The sequence below is a fragment of the Choloepus didactylus genome, chromosome 1 (genome assembly GCF_015220235.1).
Source record: "Choloepus didactylus isolate mChoDid1 chromosome 1, mChoDid1.pri, whole genome shotgun sequence".
In the NCBI taxonomy this organism is placed as follows: domain Eukaryota; kingdom Metazoa; phylum Chordata; class Mammalia; order Pilosa; family Megalonychidae; genus Choloepus; species Choloepus didactylus.
In genome coordinates, this window is record NC_051307.1 from 1,612,382 (window position 1) to 1,638,461 (window position 26,080).

Sequence of the window (26,080 nt, forward strand, 5' to 3'; positions counted from 1 at the left end):
ACTCTGTATGGGAAGTCACATGATACTACTGAAGGTAGACTGTGATAAATTAAAGATACGCATGATAAGCAATAAAGAAACCACTAAAATAACACCAAAGAATTATAGGAAATAAATCAATGAAGGAAATAAAAACTACTCAATCCAAAAGAAGGCAGAAAAAGAGGAAAAAGGGAACAATGAACAAAAGTGAAAAATACAAAGCAAATAAGATTTGGAGATTCAAACCCCTTTAATAATCACATTAAATGTAAACGGTCTAAACACCACATTTAAAAGACAAAGATTGGAAATTGGATAGAAAAATAAGACCCAACCATATGCTGCCTACAGTAAGCCCTGTTAAATATGGAGGCACAAACAGTTTAAAAGTAAAAGGAAGGAAAAGTGTATATCATGCTAAATTTAATCAAAAGAAAGCTGATGTAAATACACTAATAACAGACTGCGGGTAGCTGAGCTTGTACCTCGACTTACCAGGCCTGGGCCAGGGGACCTGATATCACCCCCTGGGGAGGGTAGTAGGTACGGGCGTGAGTGCCCTCTGCAGCCCCCCCGAGCCTGGGGAGCGAGGTCAAGGCAGCTCCCTTTTCCTCACCCAAAATGTCACGAGCAGGGGAGGCTTGCCGGAGGAAACCGCCTTTCTCCCAACTGCCCTTTCCTCACTTCCCTATCTTGCCCACACACTCCCTTGTGCCAAGGCCACTCCTGCCACCGCCAGCGCGCATGCACCGTGGCCAGAACAACCCCCGCCCGCTGCAACGGCTCCTGCGTCCTCTCAGAACCAATCCTAGCCCCTCTCCCTTCAATATTGCCATTTTAGGCTACTTCACCTCCTTTCCAGCCCTACCCTTCTTACCAGCCTATATAACCTATGATCACCCCTGAATAAAGTCTCTTTGGCGCGTACTCCTACTGGATGAAGAGTGTCTTGTCCTTATCGCCGCCCTCCACACCTTGCACGCCTCCCGCCGAGGACCCGGCCAAGTCCTCCGCCTCCCCCTCGCCTCCGGGAAAGAGCCCCCGCCGCCGGTACCCTTTAAGCAGCCCCGAGAGCTGAGGGCTCAGCTACCGGCCGCCCCTCCCCCCAGAAGCAGTAACCCCGACCGCAACTGGTGCCCCGTGTGAGGAACGTCTCCACACGACAGTTCGGCAGGTCGCCCGCTCGCCCGGACGCCTCTCCAGCTTCCCGTTTCCTCGCCTGCAAGGTAAGGGCCGCCTCTCCTTCGCCGCTTCCGGAGCCGTGGGAGGTTCACTGCTCCGAGGCCGCTCCTCCCTTCCCCCACGCTCTCTTCATCCAGTAGGAGTATCCCCCACGCTCTCTTCGTCCTCTTGTATGCGCACTTCTATGACCCCCGTTCCTCCTAACGCTCTCCCTCTTCCCCTCCATTACTTTGCTGTAGTTCTTTGTATCTTTCTTTCCTCATTTGGTGCCGTGTGCCTCTTTGCAACCGCCCCCCCTGACTGCTCCCGTTGCCAAAGGGCACTGCTTTCTGCTCTCGCCGTCTCCTTCGGCCTCAAGGCCACGGTTTATCTCATTCTCTCTGCTCGGTAAACAACTCCCCCTCCTCTCCCCTCAGCTATGGGTAATCGTCTATCTACATGCCAGGCACCTCAAGTTCGTGCTCTAGCGGGTCTCCTAGACACGCATCGCTGTAAAGTGTCTGTCCGGCAGCTGCAGATATACTGGGACCTCCTGCTGCCCTTTAACCCATGGCTCACCACTTGCCATCTTTGGGACCCTGTTATTTATGATCGTCTTATTGATCGAGTCACCAACGCCATGGAACATGAGAGCAAGCGCTTCCCTCCCGGCTTGCTCCCCACTCTGATAACCATCCGCTCCTGCCTTCAAGGCTCCCTCCCCCCTGATCGAGGCCCCGTTAAATCCAAAGAGGCCCTATCAACCCAGCCAACAGATTCAGATAGCGATATTAATTCAAATCATGACTCGGACACGGAGTCCTTAGTCGAGCAGATTAACAACGCGCTCGAGGTGACTCCCAAAAAGCAAAATAACACTGCGCCACGCCAAGATGGCGAACTTCCTCCTTCTTCTTCCATCGAGGGGAGGAAATGCTCCGGCGATGACATCAGCCCTAAGCTGGGCCGGAAACCGCGTACGCTTTACCCCGCCCTTCCACAGGGCGGAGCTAGTCCACCATCTTATGCCTTGGGCCCCGCCCTTTCACAGGGCGGGGCTGATCCACCATCTTGTGTCGTAGCCACGCCCACCGCGCCGCCATCTTGCGACGCTTGGGGCCTCCCACTCCCGCCTCCCCCTTCGGCGAGCTCCCCCTCGGAGCCGCTACCGGCAGCTGCCGCCGCTCCTCCCACCCTGCCGACTAACAACCCCTGGCTGCCTTCTGCACCTCAAGGCAATCCTTGGGGCAACGCTCCCCCTGCCCCCACTCCCGCGCCAAGCCCTCTGCAAGCGCGTCCTCCTTTCTCTCGTGCCTTTCGCTGCTTTCCTCTTAACCTTACCCCCACACCACAGAAACCGTATGACTGGTATCCCATTGACTCAGATACTATCAAGCAGCTTCGCAGGGCCGTCAAGGAGGACGGGTTAGGTAGCCCATACGCTTCCCGAATACTGCAGGATCTCGCCATGAACTATTGCCTCCCCCAAGACTGGGCCTCGCTTGCCCGTTCAATTTTTAACCCCGGTCAGTTTGTTGACTGGCGTGCTCACTTCCAGGCAGAAGCAGCTAAGCAAAGTGAGCAAGACGCAGCCATTGGAGTCTATCATCCCCCCGAAGCCTATATGGGCACTGGAGCGTTTCTAAATGCGTCTGCTTATATTAATGCACCTGCCACCTTTTGGCCTATCCTTTGGGGAATCGCCTTACGCGCGTTTGCCAACTGCTCTGCCTGTCGGCCTAATAAATTCACCAAGCTCTTCCAGGAGCCGAGTAAGCCTTTCGCCACCTTTGTCCCCAGAGTCGAAGAAACCTGCGCCAGAAAGGTAAGTAACCCCCAGGCCCAATATTACATGTGCCCATCCTCAAATCCTGAAAAATCGTGCTGTAATTCCCCCAACGAGTACTACTGTGCCTACTGGGGGTGTGAAACATTAGCCACTAATTGGAAGCCTCCTGTTCCTGATCATTACCTTACCCTAAAGTGGGCCCCTACAGGGTGCAAACTCCCTACAGTTAACTGGCTCGGCCAAGAAAGCGAGGGATCCTGCACACATCTTAATCTTACAGTGCAGCTCCCCACTGATCCCTCCTGGTTACTCGGTCAAACTTGGGGCTTCAGAATCTATGAGAAAGGAGCCGACCGAAGATCACTTATTCTAATAAAAAAGGAGGCTGTAAACCAATCATGCCAAAATACTGCTTTAAAAACACCCTCTGGCATAGGTCCCAATAAAGTCATTAACCCCCTTTTTCCATAGCTTTCCAGCCGCACCTCAAGTACAAGCAGCGCATCCGGAAACCGCACCTCAGCTGCCAACAGCGCATCGCCAACCCCACCACCCCAACCTTTTCTGCCCCCTTCTCGTTATTCCTCTCCCCTCCTCAGCCTCATTCAAGCAGCCTTCACCTCAGTAAACTCCTCCAACCCCAATCTTACCTCCTCCTGCTGGCTCTGCCTCTCCACCGCCTCCTCCCTGTACGAGCCCGTTGCCTCCAACCTCTCCTTTTCAGAAAGCACAGAAGACAGCCCCTTGGAATGCAATTGGAATACCTCTGCCGTCCCCCTGACCTTTCATTCAGTCTCCTATACGGGAAAGTGCGTCCGCCCTCGCTCCAGTAACTCTCCCGACCTCACTGCCTGTGCCAGCTACTCATCTCCCAGCAGCTCGGCAAAATTTCTCATTCCTCATAACTCCTCCCAATGGCTCTGCTCCTCTACAGGACTTACCCCCTGTCTCAGCACGAATATCATCAGTGAATATAAAGAAACTTGCCTCCTAATTGTCCTTATCCCTAGGGTCTTATACCACAGCGAAGAAGACTTCTTCCTCCGTCTGGAAAGAACTGCAGCTCCTGCCCTTCTACAAAAGCGAGAGCCCATCACCGTCCTCACAATTGCCTCCCTCCTAGGTCTTGCCGGCACTGGCACCGGAATCGCTGCACTAACCAGTCAAGGCTCCGCCCTAACTCACCTCAGGGCGGCTGTTGACGAGGACATTCGTCACTTACAAAACGCTATTTACCATCTAAAAAATTCTGTCAATTCCCTCTCTGAGGTAGTGCTCCAAAACCGCCGAGGTCTTGACCTTCTCCTCCTCAGAGAGGGAGGCCTCTGCGCCGCCCTAGGAGAAGAGTGCTGTGTATATGCCAATTCCACAGGTCTCGCCGAGGACAGTCTGAAAAGGGTCCGAGAGGGACTGGAAAAGCGTAAAAGAGATCGTGAAGCCACCAGTTATTGGTCCAGTTTTTTCACTCCCATCCTCCCATACATCCTTCCTTTTCTTGGCCCCCTATTAATAATTATTCTAGCTCTCATCTTAGGACCCTGCCTCATCCGCAAAATTGTCCAGCTTGTAAGAAAACAAACGGATGCCATTTTTTCCTCGTTCGTGCAAATCCAGTATCAACGACTCGCCACCTCTGACGCCCCCCACTCCAAGATGACAGCCAACCCTCCGCGACCTCAACGCCACCGGTCAACCCGCCGACCGCGAGGCCCTTCTCAATCACCTGAACATCGCTCTCGCCTCGAGTTCCAGCCTCTCTGAACCCCTGAACTTTAAACCCCTCACCTTCGCCCAGCCCGCTGCAGCGAAGCCATTGTCGAGCGCCCGGGCACCACACCAACACTGAGCTCCAGCCTCGCTGAGCCACCGTCAACCCCTTTTTCCCTTCCCTGACCTCCCCCTTCCCTCACCCTTAGCAGGCCTCTCCGGTAAAGCCTCTTCCTCTAATTAGAAAAGAAAGGGGAATTGCGGGTAGCTGAGCTTGTACCTCGGCTTGCCAGGCCTGGGCCAGGGGACCTGATATCACCCCCTGGGGAGGGTAGTAGGTACGGGCGTTAGTGCCCTCTGCAGCCCCCCCGAGCCTGGGGAGCGAGGTCAAGGCAGCTCCCTTTTCCTCACCCAAAATGTCACGAGCAGGGGAGGCTTGCCGGAGGAAACCGCCTTTCTCCCAACCGCCCTTTCCTCACTTCCCTATCTTGCCCACACACTCCCTTGTGCCAAGGCCACTCCTGCCACCGCCAGCGCGCATGCACCGTGGCCAGAACAACCCCCGCCCGCTGCAACGGCTCCTGCGTCCTCTCAGAACCAATCCTAGCCCCTCTCCCTTCAATATTGCCATTTTAGGCTACTTCACCTCCTTTCCAGCCCTACCCTTCTTACCAGCCTATATAACCTGTGATCACCCCTGAATAAAGCCTCTTTGGCGCATACTCCTACTGGATGAAGAGTGTCTTGTCCTTATCGCCGCCCTCCACACCTTGCACGCCTCTCGCCGAGGACCCGGCCAAGTCCTCCGCCTCTCCCTCGCCTCCGGGAAAGAGCCCCCGCCGCCGGTACCCTTTAAGCAGCCCCGAGAGCTGAGGGCTTAGCTACCGGCCGCCCCTCCCCCCAGAAGCAGTAACCCCGACCGCAACAGACAAAAGAGGTTTCAGAGGGAAAAGTATCACCAGGATAGGGAGGGTCATTTCATAAAGATACAGAGGTAAATTCATCAAGGCATGGCAATCCTAAATGTTTATGCATCTAATTTCAGAGCTTCAAACAACATGAGGCAAAACCTAAAAAAGCCTGAATAGATGAAAAACAAACCCATAATTATAGTCAGGTGTGCCGGTCTGGATGTATTATGGCCCCCAAAATGCCATGTTCTTTGATGCAGTCTTGTGGAAGCAGACATATTAGTGTTGATTAGGTTGGAACTTTTGGATTAGGTTGTTTTCTTGGAGATGTGACCCACCCAACTGTGGGTGAAAACTCTGATTAGATAATTTCCATGGAGGTGTGGCCCTGCCCATTAAGCCTGGGCCTTGATTATTTCACCGGAGCCCTATAAAAGCTCAGACAGAAGGAGCTCATAGTTAGCTTCAGCCACGACAGATGCTTTGACGAACACACAGGAGCTGGAACACAAACTGGGATCAGCAGACGCCAGCCATGTGCCTTCCCAGCAAACAGAGGTTTTCTGGACACCACTGGCCTTTCTCCAGCAAAGGTACCCGATTGTTGATTGCCTTACCTTTACGGCATTAAGACTCTAAGTTTGTAACCAAATAAGCCCACTTTATAAAAGCCAATCCATTTCTGGTGTCTTGCGTAACAGCAGTATTAGCAATCTGGAACACCAGGTATCCCAGCACCCCTCTCTCCATAATTAATATCACAGGTAGACAGAAAAGCATCAAGAATACAGGACTTAACGCCATAACCCCCCTGACCTAACCGACATTTAGAAAGCACTCTATCCCTCCAAAAGCAGAATAGACACTCTTTTCAGGTGCACAGGAGACCTTCACCAAGACAGACCACATTCTGGGCAATAAAATAAGACTCGATAAGTTTAGAAGGATCCGAGTCATACAAAGTATGTTCTCTAATGATGATGAAATTAAACTAGAAATCAACAGAAAGATCTTTGGAAAGTCCCACGTATTTGGAAATTAAATAACATATTTTAAAATAACCTATGGTTCAATGAAGAAAACAAAAAGGAAATTAAAATGTATTTTGAATTGAATGAAAATCATAATAAGTCATAACAAAATTTGTGGGATGTAGCTGAAGCAGTACTTAGAAGGAAATCTGTATCACTGGAATTCCATGTCAGTACAGAATACAGGTCTCAGATCAATATGACCTTAGCTTCTATCTTAAGAAGCTGGAAGAGGAACAAATGAATCCCCAAATAAGCAAAATAAATGAAATAATAAATATCAGAAAGGAAATCAATGAAATTGAAAACAGAAAAATAGAGAAAAATCAACAAAACTAAAAGCTGGTTCTTTGAGAAAAATCAATAAAATTGGTAAACCTCTACCCAAAAGTGAGAAGATAAAAATGAAAAAAAAAAAAAAAAAGATGAAAAGTGAAAAGATAAAGAGGTGATATAACTTAAAATTCTATAAACACTATAAGGATACTAAGGGATTATTATGAATACTTTTATGCCAATAAAATTAATAACTTAGATGAAATGACAAATTCCTTGAAAGAAACAAACTCCCAAACTTCACTCAAGTAGATACAGATAATCTGAATAACCCTATATCTACTGAAGAAATTGAATTACTAGTCAAAACCCTTCCAACGATGAAAACTCCAGGATTAGATGACTTCACTAGTGAATTCTACCGAACATTTAAAGTACAAATTTAACATTTAAAGTACAAATAATACATATTTTACATAAAAATTTCCAGGAAGTTGAAGAGGATGTGTGACTTCATTCTGAGATCAGCATCACTGTTACCAAAACCACACAAGAACTACAAGAAAAGAAAACTATAGGTCCAAATCCCTCATGACCACAGATGAAAAAAATTTTATCAAAACTTCAAGAAGTCAAATTGAATGATACAAAAAAAGAATAATACATTATGACCAAGTGTGGTTTCTTGCAGAATGGTTTAATGTTCAAACACCAATGCAATTCACCATATTCACAGACTAGAAAAGAAAAAAACATCTCAATGCTTTTGACAAAATCCAACATCCAATACTGATAAAATCTCTCAGGAAATTAGTAACAGAAGAGAATTCCCTCAACCTGACAGACACCCACAGCTAATATCAAACTACGACGGAATGCCTTCCCCCTCGGAGCCGGATGAGGCCAAGAATCCCCTCCCCTCTCGCCACCGGCATTTATCACTGTGGCGGTTCTAGCCAGCAACATAAAGCAAGAAAAAGAAATACAAGGGTCCAGGTTGGAAAGTAGTAAAACTGTCATTATTTGAAGACAATATGATTGTTATGTAGGAAATCAGACTGAATCTACAAAGAAAGTTACAGCAGATCAATATGCAAAAATTGACTGTACTTCTATAAACTAGTGTGAACAATTAAAAAGTGAAATAGAAAAACAGCATTTATAATACCATCAAAATATACACAATACTCAGTGATAAATCTAACAACAGGTATGCAAGAACTCGAGAGTGAAAACTGGAAAACATCGCTGAGGGTAGCTCAGGACGACCGAACTAAGTGGAGAGAACACGTTCACAGATGAAAACACTACTTTTATGGTCTCTTCTCCCCACACTGACTCCTAAACAAAATCCCAGAAGCATTTTCTAAAGAAACTGACAAGCAAGGGACCTGGAAAAGTTAAAACCGTGTTAAAATAAAAGAAGACAGCTGGATGAATAATATGTGATGTCAAGCTACAGCAGCCCAGACAGTGTGGCGTCAGTGGAAAAACGAAAGGATGGGACAGAACACAGCGTCCAGAAAGGGACCCACGTGCGGCCAGCTGACCGTCAACACAGGCCATGTGCCGGCCAGTGGGGAGGGGACGGGCCTCTCAACAAGTGGTCCCGGAACAACTGAACATCCACAGCAAAACATGAACTCCCGTCCATACCTCACACCACAAAAAACTTAACCCTAAATGAATTACAGATCTAAATATAAAACCTAAAACTATAAAACTTCTAGAAGAAAACACAGGACATCCTTTTGTGGTGTTGGGTTAGATGAAGATTTACTTGATATGACACCCAAAGCATATCTACAAAATAACAAACTGAAAAGTGGACTTCACCAAAATTAAGAACTTCTACTCTTTAAAAGTCATCCATGAGAGAATGAAAAGATCTGCCGCCGACTGGGAGGAAGTATTTGCAAATCACATATCTGATATAGGATTTGTATCTTGTATATAAAAATAACACTCAAAAGTCAATAATGAGAGGCACGTAGATAGGTGAATGCATCTCAAGGACAGTATGTTGAGTGAAATAAACCAGAATTGAAAAGACAAACATTGTAACGCCTCACTAATATGGACTAACTATAATGTGCCAACTCCAAGAACTGAATCTGAGAGCACACGTTGTCAGGGGAAGGATTAGTGTAAAGGCTCCTAGGTTGTAAGCTCTTACAGCAGTCACATCTATTCCTGAGTTGTAACGGCTATTTCTAAACCCTGAGGTGCTGAGCTCTTGTGTATAACCTGGTTGGTCCCTGGAACTTTGGGTATCTGTGTGACACCTGAGACTCAGAGCTAGAATTTGGCAGCTGTGAATGTCAGCATTACCCCACAGAGCAAATGTTAAAGAGGCTGAAAAAGAGATCAGACTTCAGTTAGAGATATGAAGGAAATGGACTTGGCCAGAACTAAAGTAAAGCAGACTAAAGGGTAAAGGACGATACTGACGGTGTTTTAAAACCTCTGTGTGAGAACAAAGGAAGAGATGCTTATTTGGTGCAAAATCTGTATTTTCTGTAGCACACTATATAATTTTTTAACTTGTATGGTCAGTTTATCCAAACACCATAATTACATGGAAACTTGAATAAGGAGTGAGACCTTGTTGGTTTGTATAGGTTAGCGTGAAGCCCCGATACATCCCAGAATAATCTGGGCAGAGAATAAAAAAGTATTTGCAATCCCCCTTGAGGGACTGGGGGAAAATGTGGAAATATTAAACTTCCCCACTTGGAGAATTACTGATACTCTCACAAGCATTAAGGACTACCAATTTAATAGAGCAAGCCCTTGATCTTGGGGCTTCCCCTTACGAAACGCATTCATGAAAAGGAGAGGCTAAGCTACTTATAATTGTGCCTAAGAGTCACCCCCCGAGAACCCCTTTTGATGCTCAGATGTGGCCTCTCTCTCTAAGTCCACTTGGCAGGTGAACTCACTGCCCTCCCCCTACATGGGACCTGACACCCAGAGAAGTAAATCTCCCTGCCAACGCAGGACATGACTCCCGGGGATGAACCTGCACCCAGCATCATGGGATTGAGAAAGCCTTCTTGACCAAAAGGGGAAGAAAAGTGAAACAAAATAAAGTTTTGGTGGCTGAGAGATTTAAAATAGAGTCAAGAGGTCACTCTGGAGGTCATTCCTATGTATTACATAGATATCCCTTTTTAGTTTTTATTGCATTGGAATAGCTAGAAGGAAATACCTGAAACTGTTGAACTGCAACCTAGGATCCTTGATTCTTGAAGATGATCACATAATTATATCGTTTACACGGTGGGACCATGTCATTGTGAAAACCTTGCAGCTCACACTCCCCTTACCCAGTGTACAGACAGATGAGTAGAAAATTGGGGACAAAAAGTAAATGAATAATAGGGAGGGATGGCGGGATGGGATGTTTTGGGTGATTTTTTCCTTTTATTTTTATTCTTATTTTTATTTTTTTGAGAAATGAAAATGTTCAAAAATTGTGATGAATGCACAAATAAAGAGCATACTGTGAACTGTTGATTGTACACTTTGGATGACTGTATGGTATGTGAACATATCTCAATAATATTTCCAGGAAAAAATTCAATAATAAAATAAATAACCCAATTAAAACATGGGAAAAGATGTGAACACTTTATCAAATAAGCAAATGAAAAGCTGCTCAATATCTATGCAAATGAAACCATGAGACACCACTACACACCTACTAGAATGTCTAAAATTAAAATACTGGCCCACAACCAGGACTTCTCTCCACGGCTGGTGGGAATGAAAACTAGTACAAGCACTTTGGAACACAGTTGATCAGTTTCTTAAAAAGTTAAACCCAGGCCTACCCAAGGACCCCACCATTCCACTCCCGGGCAGTCACCTAGTCAGAACGAAAGCGCGTGTCCAAACAAAGACTGGAGACAAGCGTTCTCAGCACTTTCTTAGTTACAGTAAAAAACTGGAAACAACCTAAATGTCCATGCACAGGTGAATGGATAAACAAACCGTGGGACATCCAGAGAATGGAATACAACTCTGCAACCAAAAGAAATAAACTCTCAAAATAATTATGCTAAGTGAAAGAAGCCAGGCCAAAGGAAGGGTAAATACTGTGTGATTCCATTTATATAAAATTCCAGACAATGCAAACGGATCTACAGTGACAGCGAGCAGGTCAGTGGTGGCCTGGGGATGCGGTGACGCAGTGGGAGGGGTGGCGGGGCCCGAGCAGACCTTCGGAGGCGACGGGCACGTCCTCCTCCACCGCGCGAGGCGGCTGCCCAAGGGCACACGTCGGAATGCACTGCGGGTCACTCTAAGCACGTGCCGCTTACTGAAAGCCAATTATGCCCGAAAGCCACTAAAAAAAACAGCTGTGCCATCGGGGGCGCGGCCGGATGGGGCTGTGGTGGGGACGCTCGGGGTGAGAAGGGTGGGCAGAGAAGACGCCCACGATGGTGGAAACGCATCTAGAGCTGGGGGGGCTGCGAGCTCAGCGCCACAGCTGGGTGCCCCCCGACTCTGCTCTCTACACCCCCGTCGACTCCAAACGCCAATCTAGTGCTTCCATCTCCAAATCCATCCAGCGTCTGAGGCCGTATCCTGGGGCGTTTCCGGCCAGGCCGCCCCTGACCAGGTCACGGGAGACGTGGCTCTGCCCCCAACCCAGGCCCCCTCGTCCTTCTCCTTTACCTTCCCCCGAGGCTTTTCCGACCACCTTCTGCCTCGTCCGCTTCTCGTCTGTCTCCTGCGCCAGGACGGGCGCCCGCGAGCTGCTCTTTCCACCACCGCGTCCTCGGCCGGAGCAGAGCAGAAGCTCGGCAGAGGTTTTCTCACGGAATAAATGAGGAATGAAGAAACTAAACTGAGAAGCAACTGCTTTTACCCATCAGATTAGGAAAAACTGAAAAGAGCAATAATAATTTTAAAAGCCACAAACTAGGAAAATTCATGTGCAAATTATAAAGAACTAGTATCTTAAATAAATAAAGTACTTGTTTGACTCATTAAGATAACAACAGATAGCTCAAAGGAAGAAATGGGCAAAAGACATAAATAGCAATTTCACAGTAAAAGGAACACAGATGGCCCCAAAACATACAAGAAGAAGATAGTAAACCTCATTTATAAACAGAGAAATGCAAATTACGAGCGCAATGAAATACTATTTTACACACTGTAGGTGGAAAAAAGGTAAAAGTGGGAGAACAGCAACAACTGGAGAGAAGCGGTGTTCCTACAAGCAACTCGCTTCAAATGCAACAACACGGGCAGGGTGGAATAAAGGACAGAAAACGACAGCAGGAAAACGGAAAGGCAGGAGCGGCTCCATTAGCACCGGATAAAGTGGATTTTGGATGAAGAGACAGGGAAGACACTGCAACCCTAAACGGTGCACCAGGCCACGGACGTCAAACAGAAACTCACAGCACTGAAAGGAGAAACGGACAAATTCACAAGTAAAGCTGGACACTTTGACACCCCCTCAGCGACTAGACAAAACTGGGCAAAATTGGCAAGAACCCGGAAAAGCCCACGCAGCCCCCCCACACCGCAGGACAGAGCCAGCACGCAGCGAGCGCTCCTCCCACAGCGCAGGGCACGCGCCCTTCCCAGGGTCCACACGACATCCGCCAGCACGGCCGTCCTGCGGGGGAGAGGGGATGGGCGAGGCTGTGACGGGCACGAGGGGTCCCCGGGGCAGGGATGCCCTCTATCTTCACCGTGTTGGTGTCAGCGCCTGGTGGGACAGGCCCACCATAGTTTTGCAAGATGCGGCCACTAGGGAGCTGGGTAGAGGGAACTGGGGATTGCTCTGTGATATTTCTTACAACTGCCTGTGAATCTCCAGGACCTCAAAATAAAAAGTTTAATTAAAAAATAAGCAGGTGGCACACCATTTAATTCTCACATGTAATCAAGCCATAACTGGTTGCTCGAGAAGGGTGACTTCTCCCAAAGAGCTGGGAAAGAAGAGCAAACTATAAGGACAAGGAAAGTGTGGTGCCTGGGAGCCAGCCGAGCTCCGTGCCCCACACCTGATGTGTGCAGCACACCTCATTTTCTTCCTTGCCCACATTAGCTGCCGCGTAAAGGACACGGAAAATGTCTCGCGGTGGGGAACAAGCATGGCCGGGCACGGTGGCATGGAAGCAGCTGCACGTTCAGCACGAAGGCTGCAAACCTCTTGCAGAGCAGAAGCTGATTGTTTTCAGCTTCTACAAACGCCACCTTTTGTACTAAAGGTTATGAAACATTGCAAAAAATCAAATGCAAGCACTTTTGAGCATTTTGTGTAACTCTCTTTAATTTTTAACAGCACCTCCCACAGCCTTTACTCCAAGCACATGAGAATCACAACCCCATCAAAAATGCCACATGGGGCCAAATCCCTGGAATAGCCAATTAAAGAAAAGCTTTACCTGATAGTAATAGTCAAAATAATTTCTGCATCTTTAGGATGCCCTCTACAGCAACAAGAAAGAAAAATCGGGGAGGCAGCGAGGGGTGAAAAGACCGCAAACTGGACAGGAGAAAACCAGGGATTTAAGTTTAACTTGGTCCCAATTATAATTCCAACCACCTCTTTCCATGGAACCAGACCAGCTGATTCTACGGTTTATGTGGAAAACAAGCAGGTTGGAAAAGCAGGAAAGCTCTGAGGTGAAGGAGCAGGTCCTGGGGCTGGACCTCCCCGATTTGGAACTGCAGAGCCGTAAAATTAAACCGTGCCCCCACAGACCAACGTCAGGGAGTTAAAAGTGCAGAATTAGGTCAAAATACTCTCAGAGGTATAAGGTCTGACAGCACAGGATGAGGAGACGACGGGAAGTGTGTCCTCCGCCAGCAGGGGATTTCAGGGAGCTGCCAATGTTGTCACCTTGGGGGTGCGGCCCTCCCACCTTTGAAGACGAGCCCCTCGTGTAAATGCCGCGTGGGGTGGGAGAGGGGTGCCGGGAACAGGGCGTGGGGCTGGGTCCCGGGGGCGGCCCTGGGGCAGCTGGGCAGCAATGGCTGGGGGGACCCCTCCTCCCAGCCCCAGCTGGTCCCACCTGCCCCCGCCCCCTGCAGCAGCAGCCCCGGCCAGGAACCCAGAGCCCCCCAGATTCTCCCTTCATCCCCACCCCCCCGAGCCATCTCTACACCCCATGTAAGCCTCGGGTGCGGCTGGTAAAGACCAGGAGCGAACAGGGTTGACCAATCCCCCCAACTTGTCATTTTCAGTGACCTGTGCCAGCTCCATGGCCACAGGTGAGCCGAGGCCGGGCTGACCCCGAGGGATGCTGCTCGGCTGCGCGGGACGCCGGGTGCCCTGGGTGCAGGCAGGTGGCGGCAGCATGGGCGGTGAGCTGGGAGACCCTGGCAAAGGCTGGGCCCGCTCCACGCAGCACCACCATGTCTGCTCCCCGAAGCCTGATACCGGAGACGACCCTGAGGTTCCCGGAGATGCCCCACAGCACGCGAGCTGTGTCCTCCCAGGGAGGCTCAGAGGCCGTCACGGTCCCCACCAAGGGCCAAGGGAGCTCCTAGGAGCAGTGAGTGCTCCACGGGGTGCGCTGTGACGCTGGGGGTGTGGGCACCACTACCGGGAAGGCCCCAGCCCCTGGCCGCCACTCGCTCCTGTCCTGACGGGCTCCCCACAAGCAGACACAGACCCTCAGGCTCTGCTCACGGGCCCCCTGTTCCCAGCATGGGGCAGGGCTACTCGGGGTGCAAGATGGCCGACGTCCTGGGGGGCCAGGTCCCGTGGCCTGCGGGGGCTCCACGGGCTTTAGCGTTTCCTCTGAAACACGTCTGAGCACGCCGAAATACTAATCTCTCTCTCGAGTCCTTAAAGTGCAATGTCTGTGAACACAGAGCTTCCAACTGGTCTCTGCTGGTGTGAGTGTAAAGGTGCGAGCTGCACACGGTTCACACCGGACCTGCACCCCGTCCCGTGAGGAGTGTGCAGGAGGACGGCCTGCGGAGGGGACGGGCACTGGGGAGGGCCGGTGGTCGTCCCACGTGCTGGCCGGGCCTCGGGCGAGGGCTCTGCAGGACCCTGCGCTGCTGCCCCTGGTCCCCGAAGCGGTTCCGGGAAATTAGAGCTGCAGCCTCGCTCGGCACAACGGGAAAGCGACAGTGATGGAAAAACTCGGCGGTGTGGCTGCCGCGACCAAGGCAGGTGGTGGACTCTGCCGAGTTCCGTGCAGCATCCAGGGTACAGGGGGTTGAAAAACCCTGGCCGGACCCTCGGAGAACGGCGGCAGGTCCCACAGAAGCATATTTCCAAAGTCGTGTCTGGCCACGGACAGCTCCCCTCCCAGGAGCTCCCTTGTGCATTTTGTCCCCAGCAGCCAAAGGCCACACAAAAAAGGGGAGCAAGTGACAGCTCGGTTTGCAGAAATTAGGACAAAAGGGGTGAAGACCCAAGTCAGCACAATCTCTCCAGGCAAAACATTTACCGCGACTGAAGATGAGGCGGCAAACAAAACCCCAGATGCCTTACGGTATATAAAGGCCCCAGCCTCGGGAGCCCGTCTGCGGGACACTGATTACGTGCTTCAACTTTGCAGGCCTGGGCTGGGGGACCTGATCAGCCCCTGGGGAGGGTGGTGGGCACGGGTGACAGCGCCCTCCGCAGCCCCCCGGGCCTGGGAAAGTGAGGCCGGAGGCAGGCCCCATTTCCTCACCCAAAATACCACTGTTAGGGGAGGCTTGCCGGAGGGAACCGCCTTTTCCCCACCCCCTTATCTTGCCCGGACACTCCCCGTTGCCAGAGCAACTCCCATCACCACCAGTGCGCATACATTGTTGCCAGACACCGTTACCGGAGCAACTCTCGCCCCTTTTCAATCAACCTCCGCGCCCTCTCAGAACCAATCCAAGCCTTTAACCTCTACAGCTACCCCGCCCTCTAAACGCCCGATATAAGCTTGTACTCTCCCCTAATAAACTCTCTTGGCTTCTTCACCCTAAAAGAACCGTGTCCCGCTTGTTCCTTTCTCGCCGCCCTCCATACTTTGCACGCCTACGCCGGGGACCGGGCCCAGTCCCCCGCCTCGCCCTCGCCTCCAGGAAAGAGCCCCCGCTGCCGGTACCCTCCAAGCAATCCTGAGAGCCTAGGATTTGGTAACCGGCCGCCACCTCCCCCCACCAGACGAGTCAACTGCGACCGCAACTGGCGCCCAACGTGGGGCCCCTGGAATTAAAAGTCCTCTCCACGCAGCGGTCCAGTAAAACCACCCGCTCGCCCGGACGCCTCTCCAGCTCCCCTTCTCCTCGCCTGCAAAGTAAGGGCCGCCTCTCCCTTGCCGCCCCGCGGAGCCGCCTCTCCATCGCCGCTCCACGTCTGGAGCCGCCTCTCCCACGCCGCTCCGCGCCCGGGCCGCTCTTCCTTTCCCGTGTTAACCTAACTCTTACCCCCGACTACCTTTCGTCTTCTCTTCCTATGTCCCCCCATTCCTCCTAACACTCTTCCTCCAGTAGCTTTCCCTCTTCCCCTCCATTACTTTGCTGTGGTCCTTTGTGTCTTTGTTTCTTTGTTTCGCGCGGTGCCTCTTTGCGACCGCCCCCCCCAAACTGCTCTCGCTACTAGAGGCTCCTGCCTTCTATTCTCGCCGTCTCCTTCGGCCTCGCGACCACGGTTTACCTCATTTTCTTTACTCAATAATCAACCCCCCTTTTTCTTTTCTCACTCCGCTATGGGTAATCGTCTATCTGCACGCCAAGCACCCCAAGTTCGTGCTCTGGCTGGTCTCCTAGACACACATCGCTGTAAGGTGTCTGTCCGGCAGCTGCAGGTATACTGGGACCTCCTGCTGCCCTTTAACCCATGGCTCACCACTTGCCATCTTTGGGACCCTGTTACTTATGATCGCCTTATTGATCGGGTCACCAACGCCATGGAACATGAGAGCAAGCGCTTCCCTCCCGGCTTGCTCCCCACCTTAATAACCGTCCGCTCCTGCCTTCAAGGCTCCCTCCCCCCTGATCGAGGCCCCATTAAATCCAAGGAGGCCCTATCAACCCAGTCAACAGATTCAGACAGCGATACTAATGTAGACCACGATTCGGACACAGAGTCCTTAGTCGAGCAGATTAACAACGCGCTCGAAGTGACTCCCAAAAAACAAAATAACACTGAGCCTCGCCAAGATGGCGAACTTCCTCCTTCTTCTTCCATCGAGGGGAGGAAGTGCTCTAGTGATGACATCAGCCCTAAGCCCTGCCGGAAACCACATACGCTTTACCCCGCCCTTTCACAGGACGGGGCTAGTCCGCCATCTTGTGTCTTAGCCACTCCCACCGCGCCGCCGTCTTGCGACGCTTGGGGCCTCCCACTTCCGCCTCCCCCTCCGGCGAGCTCCCCCTCGGAGCCGCTACCGGCAGCTGCCGCCGCTCCTTCCACCCTGCCGACTAACAACCCCTGGCTGCCTTCTGCACCTCAAGGCAACCCTTGGGGCAACGCTCCCCCTACCCCCACTCCCGTACCAGGCCCTCTGCAAGCGCGTCCTCCTTTCTCTCGTGCCTTTCGCTGCTTTCCTCTTAACCTTACCCCCACACCACAGAAACCGTACGACTGGTATCCCATTGACTCTGATACTATTAAGCAGCTTCGCAGGGCCGTCAAGGAGGACGGGTTGGGTAGCCCATACGCTTCCCAAATACTGCAGGATCTCGCCATGGACTTTTGCATCCCCCAAGACTGGGCCTCGCTTGCCCGTTCCATTCTTAACCCCGGCCAGTTTGTTGATTGGCATGCTCACTTCCAGGCGGAAGCAGCTAAGCAAAGTGAGCAAGACGCAGCCACCGGAGTCTATCATCACCCCGAAGCCTATCTAGGCATGGGAGCGTTTCTAAATGCGTCTGCTTATATTAATGTCCCTGCCACCTTCTGGACTATCCTCAGAGGCATCGCCTTACGCGCGTTTGCCAACTGCTCTGCCCGTCGACCTGACAACTTTACCAAGCTCCTCCAGGAGCCAAACGAACCTTTCGCCACCTTTGTCTCCAGAGTCGAAGAAACCTGCGCTCGAAAGAATTGTCCAGCTTGTAAGGAAACAAACGGATGCTATTTTCTCCTCGTTCGTGCAAGTCCAGTACCAGCGACTCGCCACCTCTGACGCTCCCTACTCCGAGATGACAACCAACCCTCCGCGACCTCACCGCCACCGGTCAACCCGCCGACCGCGAGGCCCTTCTCGATCGTCTGAACATCGCACCAACCTCGAGCTCCAGCTTCTCTGAACCTCCAACTTTAAACCCCCCACCCTCGTCCATCCCGCAAGCAGCAAGGCCCCTGTCGAGCGCCCGGGCGCCACACCAACGCCGAGCTCCAGCCTCGCTGAGCCACCGTCAACCCCTTTTTCCCCTCCCCGGCCTCCCCCTTCCCTCATCCCTTAGCGGGCCTCTCCGGTAAGCTTCTTCCTTTAATTAGAAAAGAAGGGGGAAATGCGGGACACTGATTACGTGCTTCAACTTGGCGGGCCTGGGCTGGGGGACCTGATCAGCCCCTGGGGAGGGTGGTGGGCACGGGCGACAGTGCCCTCCGCAGCCCCCCGGGCCTGGGAAAGTGAGGCCGGAGGCAGCCCCCATTTCCTCACCCAAAATACCACTGTTAGGGGAGGCTTGCCGGAGGGAACCGCCTTTTCCCCACCCCCTTATCTTGCCCGGACACTCCCCGTTGCCAGTGCAACTCCCATCACCACCAGTGCGCATACATTGTTGCCAGACACCGTTACCGGAGCAACTCTCGCCCCTTTTCAATCAACCTCCGCGCCCTCTCAGAACCAATCCAAGCCTTTAACCTCTACAGCTACCCCGCCCTCTAAACGCCCGATATAAGCTTGTACTCTCCCCTAATAAACTCTCTTGGCTTCTTCACCCTAAAAGAACCGTGTCCCGCTTGTTCCTTTCTCGCCGCCCTCCATACTTTGCACGCCTACGCCGGGGACCGGGCCCAGTCCCCCGCCTCGCCCTCGCCTCCGGGAAAGAGCCCCCGCCGCCGGTACCCTCCAAGCAATCCTGAGAGCCTAGGATTTGGTAACCGGCCGCCACCTCCCCCCCCCAGACGAGTCAACTGCGACCGCACCCGTCATCTCCGGGAAACGTTCTAGGAAACGAGATTTCCAGACACACAAAATCCACCATGTTCTGCTTATTTTAACCTACCTGAACTGGGTGGTCAAATGACAAGACAGAACCAGGCGCGGGGAAAAGACTTTGAAGATGCGGCCACTGCAGCCAGGCGGGGACAGACGGAAAGGAGGTGGGAATGCAGCCAGATCGCGACGCAAACGTTCATGTTCGTATAAAACAAGAGAACGAGCTGGTGGGTGGTGAGAAGACAGAAAGCAGCGACACTGGGGGTTAAAATGAGCAAATGAAGCCAGGCCACGGCCCCTCTGGCCGGTCCAGGCCCCCCACCCACTCCTGAGGTGCCCCTGACCCGGCCCCGCCGCAGACATGCCCGAGCGAAGGGAGGCTTCAAAACGGAAGCGGCCGACTGCAGAGGCCGGTTTTCCCAGTTAACGCTCACTGGAGCCAGTGGGCAGACGGCAGGTACGCTCCTGTCCGTTCAAGGGGCCGGTGGTTTGCGCCTTGGTGAGCTCTGCAACCGTGTTTCCTTGGTCACCCCCTCCACAGGATTCCACGATCAGGATGAGACAAACGCTCAATTGAAAATAAAATGGTAGAATAAGAAGAACAAAATTCACCAAAGAATGACTCCAAATGCAGTGTGGTAAGCGCAACTGTTGGGAGTTTCACCTGCTCGCTCGCAGCAAATCCCACCAAGGGGAAGGACAGCAGGTGCTGGCCTTTCAAACGGTCGGGAGGGTGAGGCCCGGTCATCCGAGGAAGGAGGGGCCCCTCGCCTGGCGGCTGCAGGCTAACCACAGCCAGGCCCAGCCCTGCCCAGCGCCCCGGGGGCACGAGCTCTCGGAGGCCAGGAGGCTGGCCGGGCAGCCCGAGACAGCCACAGGGAGGGAGAACAAGCCGAGATCCCAGAGGGTGCAGGGGAGGGGAGGGGCGGAGGGGCCTGCCTGGGGCCTGGGGGCTCAGCACCTCCCTTGTTGGGTGCACTCGTCCATTCCCGGGGGCTGAGGGGGCAGCAAGGCTGACGGTGGCCCCCCGGGCTCCCGGCCACATCACCAGCAAACACAGCCGTGCACGGCCACCCCCGCCAGCCCCCCGGCTCTCGCTCCAGGTCCAGGATCCGGAGAAAACGATGGTGGCTCCAGCTTCGCTCGACATCGAAGGCTCAGTCACAGGAAAGCGCAGCCCCACCTTGCTTTTTGAATAGTTTATTTTTCATCTGCATCTTCTAATTCTCACAATGAACACGTGTTGCTTCCGTAATAAGACAAACTTGATTTGTAATTGAAACCCTCCCTCCTGTGTGTGCGCGTGCACACACACACACACACACGTGTGCCAGTTCCAAAAGCGCTTGGGAAAGGCCGGCAGCTGATCCCGGGAGACCACGGCGCTCCGGCCCGGGGGAGCTCTCTGCGGTCCCGCTGCAACCCCGTTTAGAGGGCCGCACGCCTCGGCTCCGTCACACCAAGGACGTGTCCCTGTGGTTTCAGCACGGTGAGCTGCGGGAGCCACCAGCCAAGCACAGGCCAGATTAGACCACCGCTAAGTGGGGGGAGCCGGCGGCTCGGGGAAAGGGCAAAAGCTCATCACTTTCAAGGTGGGGGGTGACCTGGGGGGGACGGCAGCTCCATCCTGGCTGTGTGGGGACACAGGGCCTCCGAGAGCCCCCACATTGGGAGCAGCGGGTACAGGTAGACCACGGGGCCCTGTGGCCTCGGGGGCAGTGGGGCCCGGAAGGCAGCGGTGAGGACAGACGCCGAAAGGATGAAGCCAGCGACCCAGGGAGTGATGGGCTGGAGAGCCCCCGGAGAAGGAACAGGGCTCCTGCCTGCAGGCCCGGTGAACGCAGGGCCCGCCCCTGCCTGCTCCCCTGAACGAGGGTCTGCATGGAGGCTGTGCTGCCCCATGTCGCTCACAGGCTGCTGGAGACCCCCACCCGGCGGGACAGGTGACTCACGGGTCACCCAGCAAGCTGGGCTCGGGGCTGGATGAAGCGACAGGAAAGGATGGGCGTCCACCCCCCTGGGGAGCTGCTGTGGGCTTACGACGCATGACCCCCCAGGTCCAGCCCAGACACACTCCTGGGACCCTCTCCCGCGGGAAGCTGGTCTGTGAGGGGCACCCGGAACAGTGGGGGTCCCAGGCACCTGGGCTCACACACCACAGCTCCCTCCTCCTCCCCTACCCCACCCCCAACCCCGGGTGAGCTGCATGTGTGTTTGCACGTGTGTGCACTGCATGAGTGTGTGGTGTGTGCACGCGCACACGTATGATGCATGTATGTGTATTGTGTGTGGTGTGTGGGCTTGTGTGTGAATATGTATTTTGTGTGTGTGGCATCTGTGTGCATACGTGATGTGTGCATGTGTGATGTGTAAGCATGCAGTGCGTATGTTTGCACACACGGTACGCATGTGTGTACCTGTATGTGATGTGCTCACGTGCACACAGACCCATGCATGTGTACACACGTGCTCCTCTGGCTGTGTCCCTGCTCCCCGGCACGCACGACCGAGCAGCGTGACCTTTAGCCTGAGCAGCGTGACCTTTTGCCTGAGCAGCATGACCTTTAGCCCGAGCAGCGTGACCTTTAGGCCCCTCCCTAAGCTGCTCAGCAGGACACCAAAAGGCCCAGGAGCACCGGCAACTCAGAGCACACGGCAGAGCACGCGCCGTCATGCGCGGATCACACAAACGCTCTTTCTAGCCCTGCTCTGCCTTCTCCGGGGGGCCACTGTGCTGCCCCACTTCCCACCGCCCGGCTAAGCCCGGCCTGTCTGAAAAGGGCGGCTTATTTTCTGGAATCAAAAGGGAAACACACAACCACTTGAGCTGTATTTCCAGCACAAACGCGACTAATTCTGTGTTGGCAGGCGACACTGTTGACTCGCCCTGGGTCTGGTTTCCATGGCACTTCCAGCACAAGACCCCAAACCTGCTCACAAAAGTTCGCTTTCGAAGCCCCCCTGCTAGCCTGGAGCAGCGCTTTCCTGTCCCGGGGGGGCCCCACCTGCCTGCCAGGCCATCGGCACCAGTGAGCAAAAGGCACCCACACCCCAGCGCGGTGGGCGCCGGAGAGCCGGGCCCCCTCTCCACCTGCTGCTGCTCCCCAGGGCCGGCACTTCCTCACCCGCACCCGCCCTGGCAGCCTGGAGCCTTCTGTACCCGCCAGAGAGGAAGCCGCCTCCCCCCAGCAGGTGCAACCACACCCTCTCCACTGAGCGGGGTCTTGGGCGATCCGTTCCTGGGAAAATCCTGTGCCTGGAAAGCCGAGGCTGTCCCTCCACTGCCGCCTGTGCCCCGAGCCGGTGGGGGCCCGGCTGCCCGGTGCCCAGTGCCCCAAAGGCTCTCGTGGATGCTGGCGGCTGGGCCAGCAGATGCCATCCCACCCCATTCCGGCTCCTGCTGTGCCCCCCCTCCCAAAGAGGCGCCCTCCCGGCAGGGCGAGTCAGGGTGGAGCGTGGGGAGGGGCTGGAGGACAGGCCCCACGGGCCCAGGTGTGGCCAGGACTGTCCCTCGCTAGCTGCACAGGCCCACGGCGCTGACCCCCGAGCCGGTCCCTCGAGCCACACTCAGGGGCAGCAGGCCCGAAGGCGCTGGGTCTCCATCTCCCCAGGAGGCCCCCACGCCCCTGTTCACTTCAACGTCCCGGCAGCGTGGGGGAGCCCGGCCTCACACTAGGGCCAGTTCAGAGGGCTGACCCCCAAGTTCCTACACGGTTGATGACTGCACACAGATGGCAGCGCTGCCACATGTGGGACCAAGGGATATATGATGGAAAGCACTGAGTCCAGAAACACAGGAGCTTATTCTCACAACAGGGGAAAGAGGGCGGTGTGTTCCATCACCCCTTCCCCTCCCGGAGAGAGCCGCTCTGTTTGCTCAGCAGCAGTGCTGTGCAGGGGAGGGGGCTGTGGGGCCAGGCGCATGGCAGAGACCACCACACCAGCTGCTCCAGCTGCCCCCCAGGAGCCTGCCCACGGCCCCCTGCCCAGGCAGCCGTATCTGCAGTGGGGAGATCCTGGTCAATATCTAAATTGCAGATTCTTCTCCCACCACCTTTTTCTGATGATGAAGCGAATCCACCTAAGGTCAGACACTGCTAACAGCCAATTATCTGCCCCGTGGAAGGGAGTAACCGCACGGATAATTCAGGAGTGACAAAAATCACTGAGGTTTTTTCTGCTACAGAAGCAGACTAAAAATAAGTGACTCACTACTGCATCATTTTCAACAAATAATTAAATAAAAGCCAGCCCCGTGCTATGCCAGCCTCAGGCACAAACAACCCAGTACACGTGATGTGCAGCAACTCGAGTCACACCTTGCGACCAGCACACGCTGCCCTTCGGGTGAAACTCTGCCAGTCGGGTGTAAACGGATGCCAGTCCTGGGAATACGCATAATTTTTAAAGGCGTGTGTGTTTGCAGTCTGGTGCCAGTTGTAGAGTAAGTTAAGGACGGGCACTAACGGGGCAGCATTTTGTTAGGAGCATCCTGGAGGAGCCACGTGGGGACGTGCCGGGGGCAGGGGGTATTTGGTGTGTGTGCTCCGTCGCCAATGCGTGTGACGCTCCGTTTCCCAGGCTGCTGATCTGAAAACGCGAGTTACTGGGGAACAGCCTTTCTCCTGGAGAATACGATTCCCTAACGCACAGAGAAGACATGTCTCCTGCACACAGCGGGAACATCAGCCGTGAGGGGCACGGCACGTTCCTGAAGAACGACACCCCAATTCCCGACTCCTGATCCCCTCAACATCTAAGTGCCGGGCTGCAGCCCTTCTGCTAGGGCATTTGGTCAAATGTGCCAGGGTTTGCGTCTGCCTCGGATGTGCTTTTCTATTGCTGAACAACATCTTGTTTTTTAACACTTAACCAAAGAAACAAATCCACGGTGTGGGGGCAGAGCCGCAGAGGTGCGCGGTCCTCGGGGGTCCGGGTTGGCAACAGCTGAAACTCCGGGGGCCGGCGCCCCTGCACCCCATCCCTGAGGGGCACCGCCTCCTGCCCGGGACACTCACGCCCGCGAGCGCCCACGGACACGGCGTCAGTACAACTGCACCCAGCTCCTGCTCTGCTCAGCAAGATGTCAACCGTTGTCACATGAGGTGCTGACGCGGAGTTAACATCTTTTTATCGGAAGCTCCTGTAAACACCGGCCATCTGCATCTCCTGAAGGGACGGCCATCTGACCCGGGCCACCGGCATCAGGGTGGTGGGTGACGGCGGTCAGACGGGGCTGTGGGCAATGAGGCCACACCCCGAAAACACAGAGGATGAGGTCACCCCGGAGGGCCGGCTGTCCCCTACGCCGCAGCGGCTCTCGCCTAAGATGCTGTCCCCCCGTTAACTCGTGGGACCCCCAGGGCGACGCACAGTCAGCGGCTTTCAGGTAACAACTCACCTGCAGCAGCCTTAAGTAATTTGTAATTTTACAGAGTCACGGACAACTTCTGAATATTGTTTTAAGAAAAAATATAGATGGTAATGTCTTTTAAAGCTGCTGCAATAGTCTGATCCTTCAGTTCAGTCCTGCCACAGTTTGTCTCTGCCACTGACCCACAAGTCCTTGGTATTGGCGTATGGCTCCTGAGACTTGTATGTGGGCCCCTCTTCCAGGCTGTGCACCCCGGGTCCTCTGTTGAGGGATGACTGTGCTATGTCACAGGTGAGTGCCGTCCCCCCAGGAAAGTTCTGGGCTGCTGGGCTGTGTAGGGAGGCTCCCAGTCTGCTGAAATGATGGCTGAATGGGGCTTTGTTAATTCACACTGCTCCACCTTCCCAACTCTGGGACAATCAGCTGAGGTTGCAGGGAAGGCTAATGTCCACGCCCAGTTTTGTGGTGTGTGCCTATTATCTGAAGCGCTTCCGTCACACTGGGTTGTCTGGGGCAGCTCTGGGCTATGGGGCTGGCGATGGGCAGGAGTGTTTCCTGTCCACCAGGATGGTGGCTGTGAGCGGACACCCCCCTTTTCTTGGGAAGTTGTGGTGTTTAGTGAATTTTCTCAGCCACTGGATTATTGCCTTTTGTCTCAGAGCTCTCTTAGTTCTGCTCTTGTCTTGACCTGCCCAAATTGCAAGTCTTTGAAGCTTTCTGTATTGGGCTTCTTAGAGTAATTGTTTTAAAAAAAGAAAAAAGGATTAAAAAAAAAAAAAAACAGATCTAATGGGTTATTGAAATGCTAAGAGACAAAGCAACCAGGGCCATTAAGGAAAGGTCCACAGGGCAGAGAGATCAGCTTTTCTTTGAGATTTGCATATGCGCCTCAGGGCCTGAGCTCTGCCCTTCCCCTTTCTGTGTTCACCAGAACTCCAAAAAGCCTCTGCTTTATTTTGGAGTTTTTCGTGCTGTTTTTTTTTTTCTATGTCTGTCTCCTCTCTGCTGGGCTGGCTGCTCTCAGATTCTCTGGTGTCAGGTCTCAGTCTATCTATGGTTGGAGTTTGAATCAGTAGAATGAGTTTCCGATAAGGGCAGCCACTGCAGTTCTCCCTTCTCCTTCCCGGAGCTGACAGCCCCTCCTCCCACGGGACTGAGCCTGTCAGGGAGGGGTGCGGGTCCCCTGGCCACAAAAACTTACAGATTTCACTGATCTCAGCAGTTCCACGTTTTCATGAGTGTTGTATGATGTATGCCCAAAGTCAGATTGCTCTGTGGTGTCCAGTCCACGCAGTTCCTGGCTTTCTACCTACTTTCCTGGAGGAGTAACTAAAACATACAGCTCACCAGTCCGCCATCTTGCCCCGCCTCGGTAATGTCTTCAAACATCAAGTTGACTCAAAACCTTCAATTAAGCTAACAGCGTGTTGATTGTAAGGGCTCTCCTCTGATTTTTAAAAGGGAAATAGTTCAACAATAATAGCAGGTGTTCCTTCCACAGGAGCAAGAACAGTTTAACCTCAGAAAAGTCTTTAATGAGGAAGCAGCCAAAGGATACATTGTTGCACAGCGTACATATGCGGAGGGAAAAGGCTTTTAACCCTCAGAGCACCAACTCCTGAAGTTTCCTACACATCCTTCTAAAAATTTTGTGGCTAAAATGATTTATAAACACGTTCACATGTCTGTTCCTAACTCCTCCTTTTTGAGCCAGCCCTATCTGGAACTCTGCAAGATGCTACCAGGAATGAGGGGCACTTCGGGGGGTTTGG

At 53.2% G+C, this 26,080-nt stretch overlaps 1 protein-coding gene across 2 annotated transcripts in view; it reads right to left on the minus strand.

Annotated features, from left to right (window-relative positions):
• ADARB1 (adenosine deaminase RNA specific B1) overlaps window positions 1-26,080 on the minus strand; it is a 144,271-nt gene that overhangs the window by 43,151 nt on the left and 75,040 nt on the right. Inside the window, exon 1 of one of the 2 annotated variants that reach the window (XM_037830286.1) lies at window positions 11,541-11,701. The exons of the other annotated variant lie outside the window; for it this stretch is intronic. The gene's annotated coding sequence lies outside the window, so the exon portion shown is untranslated. Of the gene's footprint in view, window positions 1-11,540; window positions 11,702-26,080 lie in introns of those variants that run through there. 2 annotated transcript variants of the gene reach the window in all.